The sequence below is a fragment of the Rhincodon typus genome, chromosome 9, assembly GCF_021869965.1.
Source record: "Rhincodon typus isolate 14 chromosome 9, sRhiTyp1.1, whole genome shotgun sequence".
In the NCBI taxonomy this organism is placed as follows: Eukaryota; Metazoa; Chordata; class Chondrichthyes; order Orectolobiformes; family Rhincodontidae; genus Rhincodon; species Rhincodon typus.
The window spans coordinates 60,110,812-60,127,446 of NC_063340.1; positions in this window are offsets into that span (position 1 = coordinate 60,110,812).

The following is a 16,635-nucleotide window of genomic DNA, read 5'->3' on the forward strand; positions in this document are numbered from 1 at the left end:
TTATTAGGACCTTTGGAATCCTGAATGAATACACGTGCTGCCTCTGGAGTAGGATTCCTTGTCTACAGCACAAAGTGTACGTGACCTTTATAGAAAGGGTAGAACCAAAGGAACATGAACATTAACCTTTGCAGATCCTTTACCACATCCAGTGGAGGTAAGTGGCTGAAGAAGATTGCCTTACAGGGTGAGTGGAACGGCTGACATTTGATCTATCAGGTTTAAGTTCAGTAGTTGCAATTTCAAAAATAATACATTTCAGCAGTTCTGAGTTGTTGACCTGTTTTATGTCTCTCCCAGTTTTCACTTCAGTTCACTTCAAGCAAAATAAAATTTTTACACATTATTACACAAGCTCAGAGAGTCAAGATTTATCTGAATGAATGTAAACCCTAGACAGATAATGACAAGATAAAAGTCTTAAAATCAGCTCATGTTACATGTACTGTATGAACTATTGTAACTATTAATATGGGTAGACATTTTGGCACATGAGATGTCAGATACAATTGTGAAAACTTTGTTAACGGGAGTATTTACACGAAAGTAGTTAGCAATTATTTTCCATTGCCGAATATTCACTTAAGAGGAATACTTGATTAAAAGCAACATTTGCCCTTGTCACAGGAGTGCTCGTATCAACAAGCTTGAATTGAGTCGAGTTGCTTGCATGGTTCAGCAATATACAGTATCGCTAATAATTGCTCGCATCTGCAACCATTTGAACATGTTTGTGTTCTAATCAGTGTAGCAGTCATCTGGAACATATTTATACGTGCCAAATGTATAGCTTATAAAGAAGTTAGGCCACATATAGGTCATCTAGAAGCATACTGCATGTGGTCATAAGAATCATGTATATCCTTCCAAGAATTCACTTGTACTTAATCCTTTCTTTTTACTGAGCTTCCTAAGGGGGAAATGCCCACTCATGTGTACACCAAGGTAGAAGTGGACCCTGAGCTCTTCATTTGGAGAGAATTATTCCATAGAGGGTTGTGAGTCTTCGTGACTCCCTCCTCAAAAGGCAGGGGAATCAAATCTTTGAATGTTTTTAAGGCAAAGGTACAGTCTTCTTAAGCAAGAGGTAAAAGGTTATCGGGGTAGGTGAGAATGTGGAGGTCAGATTATAATCAGATCAGCCTTGATCTTATTAAATGGCAGGGAGGTGAATGGCCTATTCCTTCTTCTAACTTGCATGTTCACATGCTTTTTCAGCACCGTGGCCGGTTGGTGGAAGCAGGAACGGAATTGAGTAGTCCCGGAATTTCAACCACTGGACAGAATGCTAACCTGCAAATGCAATTCAATCTTCCATTCAATTTCGAAAAGACTTGGCCATGGACAGAAGATCTGCTCACTCACAAGCTGCAAGTCATCAATAAAGGCAGTTGCGGGACCTATTGATGCCTCTCAACCACACCAACTGGATTTTTCAGTCAGTAGACAGGTCTCCTGTAGTAGCTGTAACACCCCCAGAGAAAGAGGGCAGGCTGCACTGGTAAATTAGAGGCGCCAGCTCTCTGGGGTCATTTAAACCATCAGTGCACCTTCACAATGATGACACAAAACTGTGGTCACTTTTATTTTAAAAGTTTTGAAAAAGCTGACAGTGAGAGCACCTCCAACTTGAGGCATCCTTTCTCTTCCTTCCCGGAATTGACAGGCTACTGCTCGCTGAATGTTATTTGTCTGTCACGTCGGCAAGCCCACCACCATCCTTAACTGGAAAGTGAGCTTGCACTCTGCCCATTAATTGACCATTCGTTCATAACCATGTCAGGAAATTCTGACTCAGTGTAATCAGGGCTCCAATTTGATTCTGACATTGTAGTCCCAACGCCTAAACCAAAATACTGCCCCATATCTTCATCAATTATCCACACTGTATAACCAATAAGACCACAACACATACGAACAGAAGTAGGCCATTCAGCCCATTAAGTCTTCCCTGCCATTCACTGTGATCATGACTGATTTCACTATCCTCAGCTCCACTTTCCTGCCTTTTCTGCATAACCCTTGATTCTCTTACTGTCTTTCTCAACCTTGTATACATTTAAAGAATAGCCTCATCAGCTCTCTGCAGTAAAGAATTCCACAGATTTGTTATCCTCTGGGAAAAGATTTTCCTTCTCATCTCTGTTTTAAGTATTAACCCCTTATTCTGAGATTTTACACTTTGATTCTAGACTCTCCCACAAAAAGAAACAACCTTTTTGCATCTAACCTGTCAAGTCCCCGAAGAAACTTTTATGTTTCAATAAGGTTGCCTCTCATTTTTCTAAATTCCAATGAGTACAGGTCTAATCTACTCAACCTATCCTCTTAAAACAGTCTCTCCATTCCCATAATCAGCTGATTGTACCTCCACTGGACTGACTCTAATGCCTGATTACCTTTCTTTAGATAAGGTGCCCAAAACAGTTCACAGTATTCCGGCCATGGTTTGACTAATGCTTTGAAAAGTTTTAGCTACTTGTTTACTGCCGAACTTGCAGAAAGTCCAATTACTCAGCACTGTGAATGTACCTGCACAACATGGACTGAAGTAGTTTAACAACATGGCTCTCCATCATCTTCTCCAATGCAATTACAGATGGGCAGCAAAAACTGGGTTAACCAGTGACCCCCAAATCCCATGAAGGAACTAATTTACTCAGCAAGTAGAGTCTCTTTAAACCACACATTTCACCACTTATCCAAGTCTGGATGTTCCATAAATAGTTTGACAGCCCAGAAGGAGTGGAGGCATCATGAAGAAAATGGAGAAGCAGAGCTAGTTTCCATCAACAGGTTAGCCATGTACTATATGACTAGGATAAGATATAAAACAGAGAAAATTTACAGTCTTTGGACTTGAAGAGATTGCAGGCTGGAACATTTGTACCATCTTGCCGCAGCGTTCTCCCTGAGAGAAAAGACCAGTCACTTTATTAATACAAAGGTAAAATTTAACAAAAACTTCATTTTCTGTTGGATGCAAACAAAACTACTTTCACAGAGATACCAAAACATTTTGTTTTCCTTATAAACATGACTGAAATATTGTATATTGCATATTTTCCACTCTCATAAACAGAAACACAGGAGCACCACAGAACTTCTTACTGGCCTCTCCAAATTGGATGTGAAACATCATCTATGCTGAATGAAAGCCCCTGTGCTGGTGGCTCCCTGAAGTTGTAGAGATGGAATTGCCTGGTCACTGGTATCTGATGCATTACGCCTGGTTGCATGTATTCAACTGGTAACGATAAAGCAACAGTGACAGAATTCAAAAGACTTTTTCTATTAACGTGGCACCACTGTATTCTGCAAAACTGAGACATGAAACAATGCCAAGTTAATGAAGAACGATTTGTTTCTATGAAGTACCTCTCCCGAATACATCAAGACAATTTAAAAGGGGCCACCTGAGATTACCATGCAAATATAAAGTTGACAATTATAAATTAGATTTGAAAAACAATATTACGGTTTGGAGTTACTGTAATGCCTTAGAATATTTGACAAAGCAGGTGATAAAATATAAGTCCATTAAACAACAGAGAATGATGAAGTGAGCGGTTATTTATGTTTTTAATGTGCCAAGATCTTATCTGGCACAAAATGAATATTGTTACTGAAAACGTTCATAATTCCAAGAAACTGCATTCCCTTTAGCTCTCCTGTGAGATCAGTTGTTTGATATGTCATTTAGTTGTTAACTATTTACATCTATTAGGAGCAGCTTGTAAGACTAATTCTTAAACAATTTGAACACTGTCAAGCAGGAAGATTTATTTATTCTGGGAATACGCATTTGTGTTATTTGGAGGAAATGTTCTGTGGAAATACTGGAATATTTGTGAAGCTGAATAAACACTGACACCACCCAAAGTAAAAGAGTGTGAAATTCTCATTTAACCAACAACAAAATATAAGCTCACACCTGTCACTGATGGGAGGAATGTGAAGTGTACTTGAACTTTTCTACCTTTGCTGCTCCTTTCCCACCCAGAATCATCTTTCCAGTGGACACCAAGCAGAAGCTCTTTCCATATCCCCTCACCACTGCCCTGAGCCTTTCACCAGTTACTCTTCTATTCTCCCTTATGCTCTCTCTCAGCTCATTTTATCCAAGAAACCCATCTATTACCCTTTTGACTCCATTGTCTGGTCTCTTAAGCTTTCTTTCCTGGTCGTCAAACTATAAAGATCTCTCTCCCTTTGGATGCTGACACCAAATCACCTGAACTTGCTCCATTTCAAGCATCCCTTCCCTCCGCAAATTCTTCAATTGTGCTGTCACTTCCGAAATCTGTGCTCACTATCCATAAAAATCCAACTTTCAAAGACTCCAATCAGAATTCCACATTATTACTGTACTGAAACAGTCTTAACTAACTGTTAATATTCTTACAGACCCATGGTTTCACTGACAAGTTTCTGAAACCCTGAGATACTCACAGACCTGCATTAAAATGAAGGGAGTAAATCGAGTGAGTGGTTGATAAGATCCCTCTCCTGAAAGGCATCTGTGCAGATAGCCTAATGTTCAATCAACTGCGTACTTTTCAGCCTGATCCCTGATATATTGTCAACTGCCCTGGTTTTGAAATCCTACTCCCAAATCAAATTGCCGTTTCCCATTCAAATTCAACCCATTGTCTGAAATTTCCGTCTGCGTATCAGATTATTTCTCCTTTTGTATCAGCTATGTGCCAGTTCTTGCCTTTGAGTCAGAAGGTTCCAAATAGGGAAGACAGCGGCCTAATGGAATTATTGCTGGGCTGTTAATCCAGAGACCCAAATAATATTCTGGAGACCAGGGTTTGAATCCCACCATGGTAGATGGTGGAATTTGAATTCAATAAATTCATTGTCAATTGTCGGGGAGAGTTCATTGCCAATTGTCAGGGAAAGACCCACCTGGCTCACTAATGTCCTTTAGGGAAGGGAACTACCATCCTGACTTGGTCCTGCAAACGAGTGACACCAGGACCACAGCAATGTGGTTTGCTCTTAACTGCCCTCCTGGCAATTCCGGATGGGTAATAAATGCTGGCCTGGCCAGCAACACCCTCATCCCATGAATGAATAAAAAGAAATTCAGAAACTTAACTATAAAATCTGTGACCACTGAGGGAGCCTGGTGTAATCTTTTGGAAGTACTATTATCCTGTCTTCTCTCTCAGATATATGTATAATGATACTATATCCCATGATACTGTTTCAGTGAAGAACAAGGGACATCTCCCCAGTGTCCTTGCCAATATTTATCTCTCAGCCAAAGCCTGAAAACAGATTGTATGGTCATTATTTCATTGATATTTATGGGACCCTGGCTATGCATAAACTGACTGCTGTGTTACCTTCATTACAACCGTGATTACATTCCAAATGTATTTCATCTGGCCTGATGTGTTTTGGGATGTTTTGTGATTATGAAAGCTGCTACATCAATGTAACTCATTCCTTTCTTTGAAAGCAGCGCAATTTCAGGAATACCTTTGGGCATTCAAACTGAGTGTTCACTTCTGATACACAATCTTAAATCTGGGTTGATTTTATAAATTTTGTGGGTTACTCATCCTGAATAAAGTGATGAGATAACTATCAACAACTAAATCATGACTGACTCCCAATAAGGTCCATATAAAAGAACTCTCACCACTGTATCTAGATTCATTCACCTGCAGCATGTTGAAATTAAACAAAATGTTGAGCTTGTGGAATATAAGTTAATACTCTGACTAACAGGAATGCCAATATGAAGTGCAGATCTTGAAGATGGCCATTTAAAACTGCTTTAATATTGGGCTTCAGTCATCAGCTCCTGTAGCACAGGACTACTGCATCCAGACAATACATCAAAATAAAGTTACAGAGCATTTTTTAAAACCAGATGTCAGAAATTGCTGCGCTTTAAATAAAAATGGTCTTCCTGAGGGCATCCAATCTTTTTGGGCCAGTAATTGTGCTGCTCTGGCCAAGCAATGAACTTTCAGGGTGATATCACTCAAAGCAATGGTTTCTTCATGTGTCTGAAAGGACTCTGAGGCACATTGTCACTGTGGTAGTGCGTGTGCGTGTGTGTGTGAGCTAAAGTGTCATAGTCAGTTAGCACACTTAAGGAATGGCAAACCTTCAGTGTATAGCCAGATTACAGGCATACACAGTACCTATTACACAAATCACTGTGAGAAAGCACTGCAATTAATTCATTCTCCCAAGATTTGATCTACAGAGTAAAATTCATCTGAACTTGGCAAGTTTGTTGAAACTAGGATAATTGCATTCTGGAAGAATATACACACAACATTGAAGAACTGAAGACAGAAGTTACTACCCAACCATTTTTAGTCTGCTTTCTCTTTCTAACAGGGCTGCCTCAAGATTTCTAAAATGTAAACCAGACAAAAACCCACAGTTGAGAAACAAGATCCTTTTCTTCACTTTCTCCTGTATTTCCTGATTCAAAGACATTAGGTTTTAGGGTTATTTCTTAATGAATTTTCAGCAGCAACAAAGCAAGTGCAAGAATTCAGATTATGAACTGTTAACTCACTTTGCTTCCATTCCCTCCTCCTGTCCCTCTTTGTTTCTAGATATGACAAAGAATGGCTGGCTTCTTGAGGCAAGAACACATTGCATTACACATAATCCTCAGAATCCCAAGTATGTGCCCCTCTCAGTAAATAACTCAGCAACATTAGCTTTAACATGAAATATTGCTGATTATTCAGTGCTATAAGGAAACATTTAATATCAGCAAAAACTGGAATACTAGAGAAAAACTGAACCAGACACAAAGAATGAAATAAGCAAGAAGGATTGATGGATGACAGCAGAGGTTTGAACCACTGGTGATAGTTGAACTTGCTGAGTTGCTTTGTTTTTCAATTAATTGCTCAACATTTCCAGATTCCATTTATAATATTTCAGGTATCTCTGATAGCAAGCCCACCATCAGCAGAAATCCTGTGGATCCTGGCATTGATTCCAATTAAGAATTGAAACAGTTTATGCCCCAGGTTATCAACTGTCTAACTCTTAATAAAAACCATTGTAAACAGCTGACTGTGGTGAGGTCTTTCTGCCATGCTGCCAGAAGGCCAGTCTTTTTTGACAGTGTTAGATTATACAGATCTTTCCTAATATCGGGAAAAATCCAAATGAGACATGCTTGCGATTTTGTGTAAAATGCATTCCTCAGAAACGATACATTTGAGGCTTTTGAGAAACAGAGAAATAAACTAAATAGGCATGAGATAACAGCAGGCAACACAATTCTCAACAGCTGGATAATAGAATGGGGTACTTAAGTCATGTACAACTAAGTCTTTATCAATCCATTTCAAATTTATTGATGATTGTGACCAAAAAAAAAACCATCTTAAATTTTGTTATGAACAACTGCAAGCTACATATTTTCAAACGTTGGTTATGATTCTGAAAACAAATCTGATTGATGAAATTCAGGTCTGATCACTGAATGTGTTTCCACATGTCTGTGAATGATGTTTTAGCCAAGTTCTGATTAAGCAGCCAGGCATCAGCATTACCAATGGGAAATCCTTACATGAAAGTTTGTGTGTCTCACATTCCATTTAAATTATAACACTTTTCCAGATATAACCTTCAAGGGTGGTAGCCAAAGGCAGGGAGCAGAAATATTTGCATATCTAAATTTTACAAGGAGTGAGCACATACTTTGTTTTTATTCATTCACAGGATGAAGGCATCGCTGGCTAGGCCAGCATTTATTGCCCATCCCCAATTGCACAGAGTGCAGTTAAGACACAATCACATTGTTGTGCGTTTGGAATTACATGTAGGCTAGACCAGGTAAGGGTGGCAGTTTCCTTCCCTAAAGGACATTAGTAAACCAGATGGGTTTTTCCAACAATTGACAATGGATTCACGGTCACCATTAGACTCTTAATTCCTGTTTTTTTTCTATTTAATTCAAATTCTACCCTCTGCCATGGCAGGATACGAATCTGGGTCAATCAGGGAACGTAGGTGCTGCAGTGGGTGAAGTTTGTTGGTTCTGTCAGAAAGGTGGGATTAGAAAGGGAATCTGGGTGTCTTTGGGTTGTCATGGACAACGTGAGCCAAGTGGTCCCCTGCTGTTCTGTATTATTTCTGTTGTTCTAAATGTTCTTAGCTATAATGCTGCCTGGGTGGTTTTCAGGAGTGAGGACTGGACCTCCAAACCCTCCCCCTTGTTTGAGGATGGCCCATCCTCCTGCATTGCCAACCAATCTGGTTAGCCGGCAGCTCTAGCAGTCCCACCAATGGGAACTGAGTGGTGGGTGCTGCTGGTACTGCAAACATATCCCGATATGAAAACACACATGGAGGCCAGACCCAGTTAAATCTGACGTTTCGAACAGGGAAACATTGGGGAGTGGAGAGAGGGCTGCAAGGTTGGAGAGGACGTGTTTTGCAGATCAAGTGGAATGAAAGAAAAAGGAGTGGGGGTGTCATATCTTGGGAGGTGGTGCCCCTGATGTGCATAATATCCCATGACCCAGGGGGGAAAAAAACAGCTTTAAAGAATGTGGAAATGAAAGTACTTTTTGTTGTTTATTCATGGGAAGTGGACACTGCTGGCTGGGCCAGCATTTATTGCCCATCCCCCATGCCCTTCAGAAGTTGGTGGTGAGCTGCCATCTTGAAATGCCACAGTCCATGTGCTGTAGGCAGACCCACAATGCCACTGGGGATGGAGTTCCAATGTCATGCTAGGTATTTTAGAGCTCTATTTTGAAGTATACAAATTATGGGCCAATGACAGGCTTTACTGTTTCTTTCTTCCAAGAAATGATTTGCTTTCCTTTCCTTCCAGCATTTTCAAGAAAGCAGTTTAAAAAAATGATCTTCTGACTTCCACCTGCCTGCACATGTGAACGACATTGTGGCTTGCGCAGCATGTTCTCTCGATCAGTCAGCTTGTTATAGCTTTACATTTTTCAAAAATGGCAGACAGGCTTCTTAATTTGGCACCCACCTGCCCCCTGCTTTCTCAGATCCCAGCAGGGGTGGCTGGGAAAGTGGGGAGCTAACTGCCAACATATTTTACATGCTCCTGATAAAAACGTGTCTGGCAAAGGACCATGAATTCTAGCCCATGGTGTTTTATTTTGTTTAAAGTGTTCAGGAGCGTGGTCTTGGTGACTGCAACAAAGCTACCCATATTGTTTACTGTCACATCTGCCATTTTAATCTGATAACTGATGAGTTAACCCACACAGGCTAACAACATTTTTTTAATTACATTTCTGACCACAATTGTTTCTCTGACATCAGGGAGCATTTGAGGTCAGAACAATAAAATGGCATTCATGATCCTATTTTAACTTCACATGCGGAAGATTATGTCTGCACAGTGTGCCAAAATTCTCAATGGCAAACATTTCCTAAAAATAGATAGGTTTAAAAGATGGCATTTACTATAAGTAACATAAATGCATTCTCCGATTATTTTCATGAATTAAATAACCTTTTTTTTAATAAAACCGGGCTTTGCACCTTGTGCTTTTGTAAGATGATTCATTTCTAAGCTAAGTTGCTCCCCCTCCAAAAAAACTAAGGTCTATTGTGTATAATTACAGATGACAAATGTTCAGTCAGTGTAAACAAGATGTCATCCTTTATTTGATTTCTTTTTGTAAATGTAGATTGCAGATTTCCAACTATGCTTTTAACAAGATTGTGTACTGTCTGCTTCAACAGTCTGTCTCATCTGAAGTCTTCGATGATGCTTGCAAGCAGTGACTATATAAACACTGCCAGAAACAGAATCTATTGTGATACTGAGGCTAGATGGGTCACACGTTGTAAGTACTCAAGTTCACAAAGTGCATGAACAGCAATGGTCAAGCCACAATAGTTACCTGCAATGTTAGCTGTCACTGTTAAGGCTTACCAAAACCATTTAGTTTTTAGGGTAGGTGGGAATTTGGTCTAGACCAGAAGTTAATGATAATGTTATTGCTTGGCAATAAAAAGATCAATTCAATTGTTTTCTCTCAACTGCTTGCAGGTCATATGCACATTCAAGTCAAGACACTTCAAGCTCAATGATTTGGAATAACTACCAGAAGTATAAGTGATAGAGATGGCCAGTGCTGCAATAATTATTTAACCCAGGGTGGCGGTATTCAAAAACAATAGAGAACAAAAACAGACTCTCTTTGCCATGATTTCATGGAAAAGAGAAGGTTTGAGCCTGCCTATTGTCACCTGAGAATCAAAATTTGCCCAATATCTTGATTATTTTCCCCTGAATATATCACGGTTTCAGACCGGATACTCCGAATTGTCAAGGTCCTGAGTGAAGGGGTGAATTAGCTCCTTTTGAAGAAGGGACTGAAGTTATGAAGAAGTGTCACTGGACCCAAAACATTAACTCTGAATTCTCTCCACAGACGCTGCCAGATAGCTGAGATTTTTCCAGCAATTTCTGGTTTTATTTCAGATTTGTAGCATCTGCAGTTCTTTTGGTTTTGATTTAGGTCATGTTCTATATTCGCCCACCCAATCAGTGGGCCACAATCAGGTTAATTTTAGAAAGGATCCCTTCATTCTGGCAGTACACATCCTTTAATTCCAATCATGGGGCATTTGTTATAGTATGCTGGGATTATTGTTTTGAGGGTTTGGTAGTACTACTCATGTGTTCCCCTGTGACTGCAAGTGATGCCTTGAAGTCTTTATCTTAGTGACATCCAGGTTTCCGATAACGTCCTGGAAAATTTTGGATGTGAAATTTGATCCCTGAGCTGACTGGTTTTCAGTGGGCAAAGGAGAAGGGTCAATTCCTCCACCACTGTTTTGGGAAATATGGCTCTGAGGGCATCACCCTCTGGGAAACGGGTTGCCACATCCATGATATAAGGATGTACTGGTGGTCCTCTTTTGTCTTGGGCAGGTTCTCACACGGTTTATGAACACATGGTGAATCATTCCCCAAAAGGTACCGGAACCATAGTTCCAGTTCTTTCCTCAGGTTGGGTTTTCCCACAAGCTGGCAGGTGTGGCAAGTTCTGCGAAATCTTACTCGGTATTGCTGGTTGGCGGGGGCTGTGGTTTTATGTATATTGACATGCTCCATTATCAGGATCTTGTGAACCAGCTCGAATATTTCCCCTATGGTACCTCTGTACCACCACTACCTGGTGGATCACAGTCCAATCCTCATTTGCTAATCTGTGAGGGATGTCTCCATTTTGGCATCAGAAACTAATTTTTAATGTAGTAACATTCAGGGGCTGATTTTGTCTCAGCTTCAGTGTGAGAGCAGTCTGAGCTAATATCTTTAATAGTGAGTCAGCTTGATGGACTGCTACCAAGGAAGTTATATTTATTACCTCCTTCAGGTCTTCAAAACTCCTGAAAAGGTTTCAGATAACTAGACTAAAAGGTCGTTTGTTTGCAGTCCTATCTCAGTCTCCACTGGCTGAGCTTGTCTTGTCAAGTATGGTGTGACCACAAACTCAAGGAAAATGCCAGAGGCTTTCTCCTGTTCGGTCTTCCTGATCACACAGGGCTTCTTGAAGACCACTCAGGATGCTATTGTTTTTGATCCAGCTGATTATTGCCAAGGAGCAGGGTGACCCAGTCCATATGCAAATCAGGGATGTCTCCCACAGTCATTGGTCTCAGTACAAGGTCACACTCCAGATACACTCAGTGAAGGGGAACGGGCATGCACCCTCCTTCAATCTCTTTTACCAGCGCCTTGCTACTTACTTCACTCTCTGGTGGGAAGTTCTTGTCTTTTCCCAGCAGTACAGTTTGGCTGGCCCTGTTATGCCCTCAGTATCCCTACAGGTTTACCTGTCTTGCCCTGGGGAAATGGGGATGTAAGTGCTCAGTTTCCTATCACTTTCCCCATCTCTATCCTTTGGCTAAGGAAGGGATTTTTTCTTGAGCAGTGGTTTGTGGATTAGCCCATTACCATAAATACTATAGCAGCCTGACTGGTCCCAGTTTTTCTTTGTTCCTCCAGCTATATTCTTATGGGTAAGGTGACAGAATTTTGAAACTCCTCAAGGAGAATTATTTCACAAAAGTTTCCAGTGGCAGTGGTCAAAGGCAAGCTGTGGCAGCCTTTGAAATTTTAAATATATTTCGTCAGGCAATGTCCTGAAGGTATGGAATTTTTGACGTTATACATCCAACACTGACTGCTGCACACTTTTGTGTGACAGCCTTTTGTACTGACTTATAGTCAATGATATTTCCCTCAGGGAAGAGGGAGTAAACTTCCTAAACTTTCCCTGAAAGCTTACTCACCAGTAATAAAGGCCATTGTTAGACTGACTACTTTAACTGCAATGTTATTCACTCAAAGGAGATAAAGAAAGTTTCCAAGTCTACCTTAATGAACGTAGGAAGTAAATGCGCAGACTGAGTTGCCTTCTCCCTTAAACTGTTGGAATCTTCAGGGGACATGATAAGATTCCTGCCCCTCAGTTGGAGTTGTCTCCATTCAAACTAACTTTCTTGTTGGTTTTCCTGAAATTCTTTCGTTTCTCCCCTTGATCTTTCCTCACTTTCCCAACACTCTTTTTCTCTCCTTCTCCCTCTCTTTTCTTGAAATTTGATCTCTGTACTGTTACTCTATACATTTCATTGTCCTCAGTTTCCACCTCCATGTCATTGGCCATTCCTTTGTAAATTTTGGATTTTATGGCTTTTGGGTGAAATTCAAATGCCAGTGTCGCACTAAATTTTTTAACAGCTTGAGTAAAAGAACTTTTAAATCTTAAATATAACTTCCCCATATTCTCCTGGAATCACACTGGAATTGAGTATGAATATTTCAGTTCTGTATTCATACAAACCTAAAAAAAGCTTTTTGCAGAATTTTTAAAGATTGGTCTCAATGATAAAACATACCCACTCTAATTCTTTTGTTTGTGTGTTCAAATCATGGATGTGAAACCCCGATTTGCACTGACCAGTCTCGGGGTGAGGTTCCCAAATTTATTGCAGCTCCTGATGGTATATGCCAAATTGTCAAGTTCCCAGGCAAGGAGGGGTGAACTGACTTCATTCTTTATTCACCTGCCCCCTCCATTGGTACCAACGAGGTTCATTTATATGGGATCCCTTCCCTTCCTCCCCGACCAAATGTTTTAAAAGGACCCAATTTAACTAGACTTTCTTGAGTTGGCAAAAGAATGCATTTATTAGTTACTACACAATGAAGAAATAATGATGCAATGTGCATTTGAAATAAGAGGTGAGTCCAAAAAAATATATTGCAAGTTAAAAAAAGATATACAGACCAATGTCTAAGTTCCTTGAAGAGTGAGTGATAATGTTGTAGATGTACATTGGATAGTAATGGTAGCACTGATATTGGTAGTTACAGGTTAATTTTGAGATGATCGGTTTTGCAGGTCAGCTGAAAGGCCTTTGACCTGTTTCCTTTATTCTGCATTTTTGCTTGCTTTCCTGGTTTCAGCAGAGAAAGAGAGAGAGAATGTGAAAGACACTTTTCTTTTTACCTGTTTTCTCATCTGTGACCCGGACAGCACGCACCTTTGCCCACAAGCACACAAACACCAGAGTTGTAATTGCCTTTTAACCACTGTTCTTGTTTATTCTTGAAAAGGGAAAACACAAACAAGTCTCTTTTCTCCCATCGTATCCAAAGCCTGACATAATTCATAGGCGATTACAATTCAGTTTGCAGTGCATTTCTGCTTTTGAAGTCCTTCTCTTTCACATTTCTTGGCCCCTGTCAAGTGTGACTATCCATGATTTTCATTAAGGCTGGGTGTAATCCATTCAGTCCTTCCAGATGGTCACTGAATCATATTGCTCAGAATTTACATGGTCAGTAATATTTTGGCTGCATGCCCTATTTTATTAAAAAAAATCTTCTTGGAATTAAAATTTCAATATGTCCAGAGGTGATCCAGGGTTTTGATCTGTCTTCAAGACAATAAATACCAGAGAGTCCTATTATGCCTTACATCCCTGTTCCATCACTCTCTCATTAAATTTTTTGGAACTTGAGTATAATCTTTTGAATTTCAAGTGTTGAACACTCAGCATACCTCCAGATGAATTATGGACAGCCGAATGAAAATAATGTATCTTGTTTCATTCACAGGACTGAGTTCTACACAAAATGTACAGGATTTTCACAATTAAAGTTAGAGTCCAAAGAGGTGTAGTTCAAAATTGTGACTCATATCTAAAGGATAACAGAGTGCTTTTATGATGAAAAATGTGGGAGCAGGGACAAAATTCAATAAGTTAATTTAGGATCTATTGGATGTCTCTCTGGAAAGCAGCCAATCATGACACAGCTCAAAGAGATATATTGGGGAATGATCTTTTCACAGGCGCTACAGAACCTCAAAGTAAAGTTATCAGCTCAAGTTTCAGGCAGAGGAGTAACCATCTGATGTTTACAGTTTGGCATTTTCCCAGTGTCAAAAGTCATGTGGAAAGAAATATCCAAAAGCACTTCATAACTTTTGTATAAATTTTGTCCATTAGTTACAACTGTGCTTCAAAAATCCCAACAGTCTAGCCTTCAGCCCTTTGCTTGCCACAACATTCCTGCAGCAGTTGATTCAGTAATGGCACACGCACTTCCACCATTGATCCCAGAGTTCCCAATAAAACCATCATTCTCTGCCACTTTGTCTGCCCTTGCTTGTTTAAGTACAAGTGAGGCAGAAATCTGAAAAGAAAAGATGAGGCAACACAACAGTGTAACAATGTAGGTAAGTAGGACAGGAAGGAGCAGAAGGTTTAACAGTAATTGGTCGTCAGTAAGTAAGGTCCATGTAAGGACTAATAGTAAAGAAAATAATTTAAAGGCTCTTTATCTGACCGCATTAGAATGTAAATGATTTAGTCACACAATAGAGCTAGATTGTTTGGGTTATAATAACAGAAGAAACAGTGCTGAATCCACTCCCTTTTTTAAACTCCCTTGGTCAGCTGCAGCAAAGATTTCAAATACTTTTCAACAACAATCATATCACACTTGAATTAAATGTAGTTTGCTAGATCAAAATTAAGTAGCCAAATATAAGATCTTCTTGAGTGAATGAGAAAGAAATTTCATTACTTAAAATCCTCAAGAAAAATAGTAAGATGTGACATCAAACACACAAAAACACAGGAGTAGAGTTTGACAAAGGGAGATAGTATCTCATTCAAAATAGAAAGTCAAGAATGGGCACTTTAGAAGCTCTCAGAGTGTTTGATATGTTAGATTTTAACCTGAAACCATGATTGCTTACTTCCATCCTTAGCAGGAATGCAATTTATAGATATCTTTGAGTTCTCAGAGAGTGAATATTTCTCCGATTTGCTTTTCACTAGGTATTGTCTTCTGAGAGGCTGAGTGAGACAGGGAGAGACAGTCTTCCAGTTCTGCTTTTATCAATCTATTTTCCTTCTGTCTCTACCCAAAAACTGTTTATCTGAAATACAGTTCACTTGTGTATTCCCATGTCTGTTCTTTTATTCAAGATTGATAAATGGTATAAGACTTCCATCTCAATACGTGAAACTTCCAGAAAGGTGTGAATTAACCCAGAGATACAGGTGAGAGTATCAATGTCTTCTGATACTGATGTTATTTTTTGGCTCAAGCTGATTCTTGTTTACTATTGCCTCCATGAGCTTCACTCAACTTGGTCAGGTGACCAGTATAACCATCTTAAGTTAGTGTTTCACCTTACTTAAGCCCATGTAAGGTCTCAGGTATGAAAATCAGATGATGGAAGTCAAATATTGACAATCCATTTTTAATGTCGTCATAATAAGATATAATTGCCATTGCAGAGAAAAGGTCATATGGTGATTAAAGTTGGGAAATAAATGTAATAGGATATAAAATATTTTGAAAAGAAAGACAGAATAGCAAAGGAGAAGTGATAGCCCTGACAACAAAGGATGATGAAAGGACATTACTAAGGAAGGATCTTGACTTCCAAGATTATGAAGTGTAAAAATTATGAATGACGGTGAGGAATAGCAAGCATTAGTGAGAATCATTTATCAGGTCATTAACAGTTGTTGTAGATATTTTCTTATCAACTTATGCAGAGATATGATTACACAACTCTCAAGCAGGTGTGACTTGAACTCAGGCCAGCAGGGCCAGAGGTTGGGGCACTACCACTGCACAACTGCCCCTCATGGTAGTTCTGCCCAGTTTTAAACAGAGGACCTTTTGTGTGTGTGTTAGGTGAATGTGACAATCACTACGCTGCAGAAACATATCATAACAGTTGTTAAACCATTAAACTGAGAATTAAACAAGAAATCTTTGTATCATACACTGAATGCAATGTAATAATTGTGTGAGTCTTTAGCTTTCATATAGACTGGACCAACCAAATTGGTGAGGGTGTTCCAGAGAATTGTAGAATGTTCTTGTTACGATTTCCTGAAACAATGTTGTGGAGGCAACAATAGCAAAACAATTTTATGATTTTTACTGTGCCATGAGACAAGGTTGTTTAGTGACCTCAGAGTAAAAGATCCAATGGGAACTAATAATCATAATACATTTGAATTCCACACTAGATTTGATAGTGGGATCTTCAATTACAAACAAAAATCTGAAACAGAAACAAAATCATTTCACAGGTGTTAGAG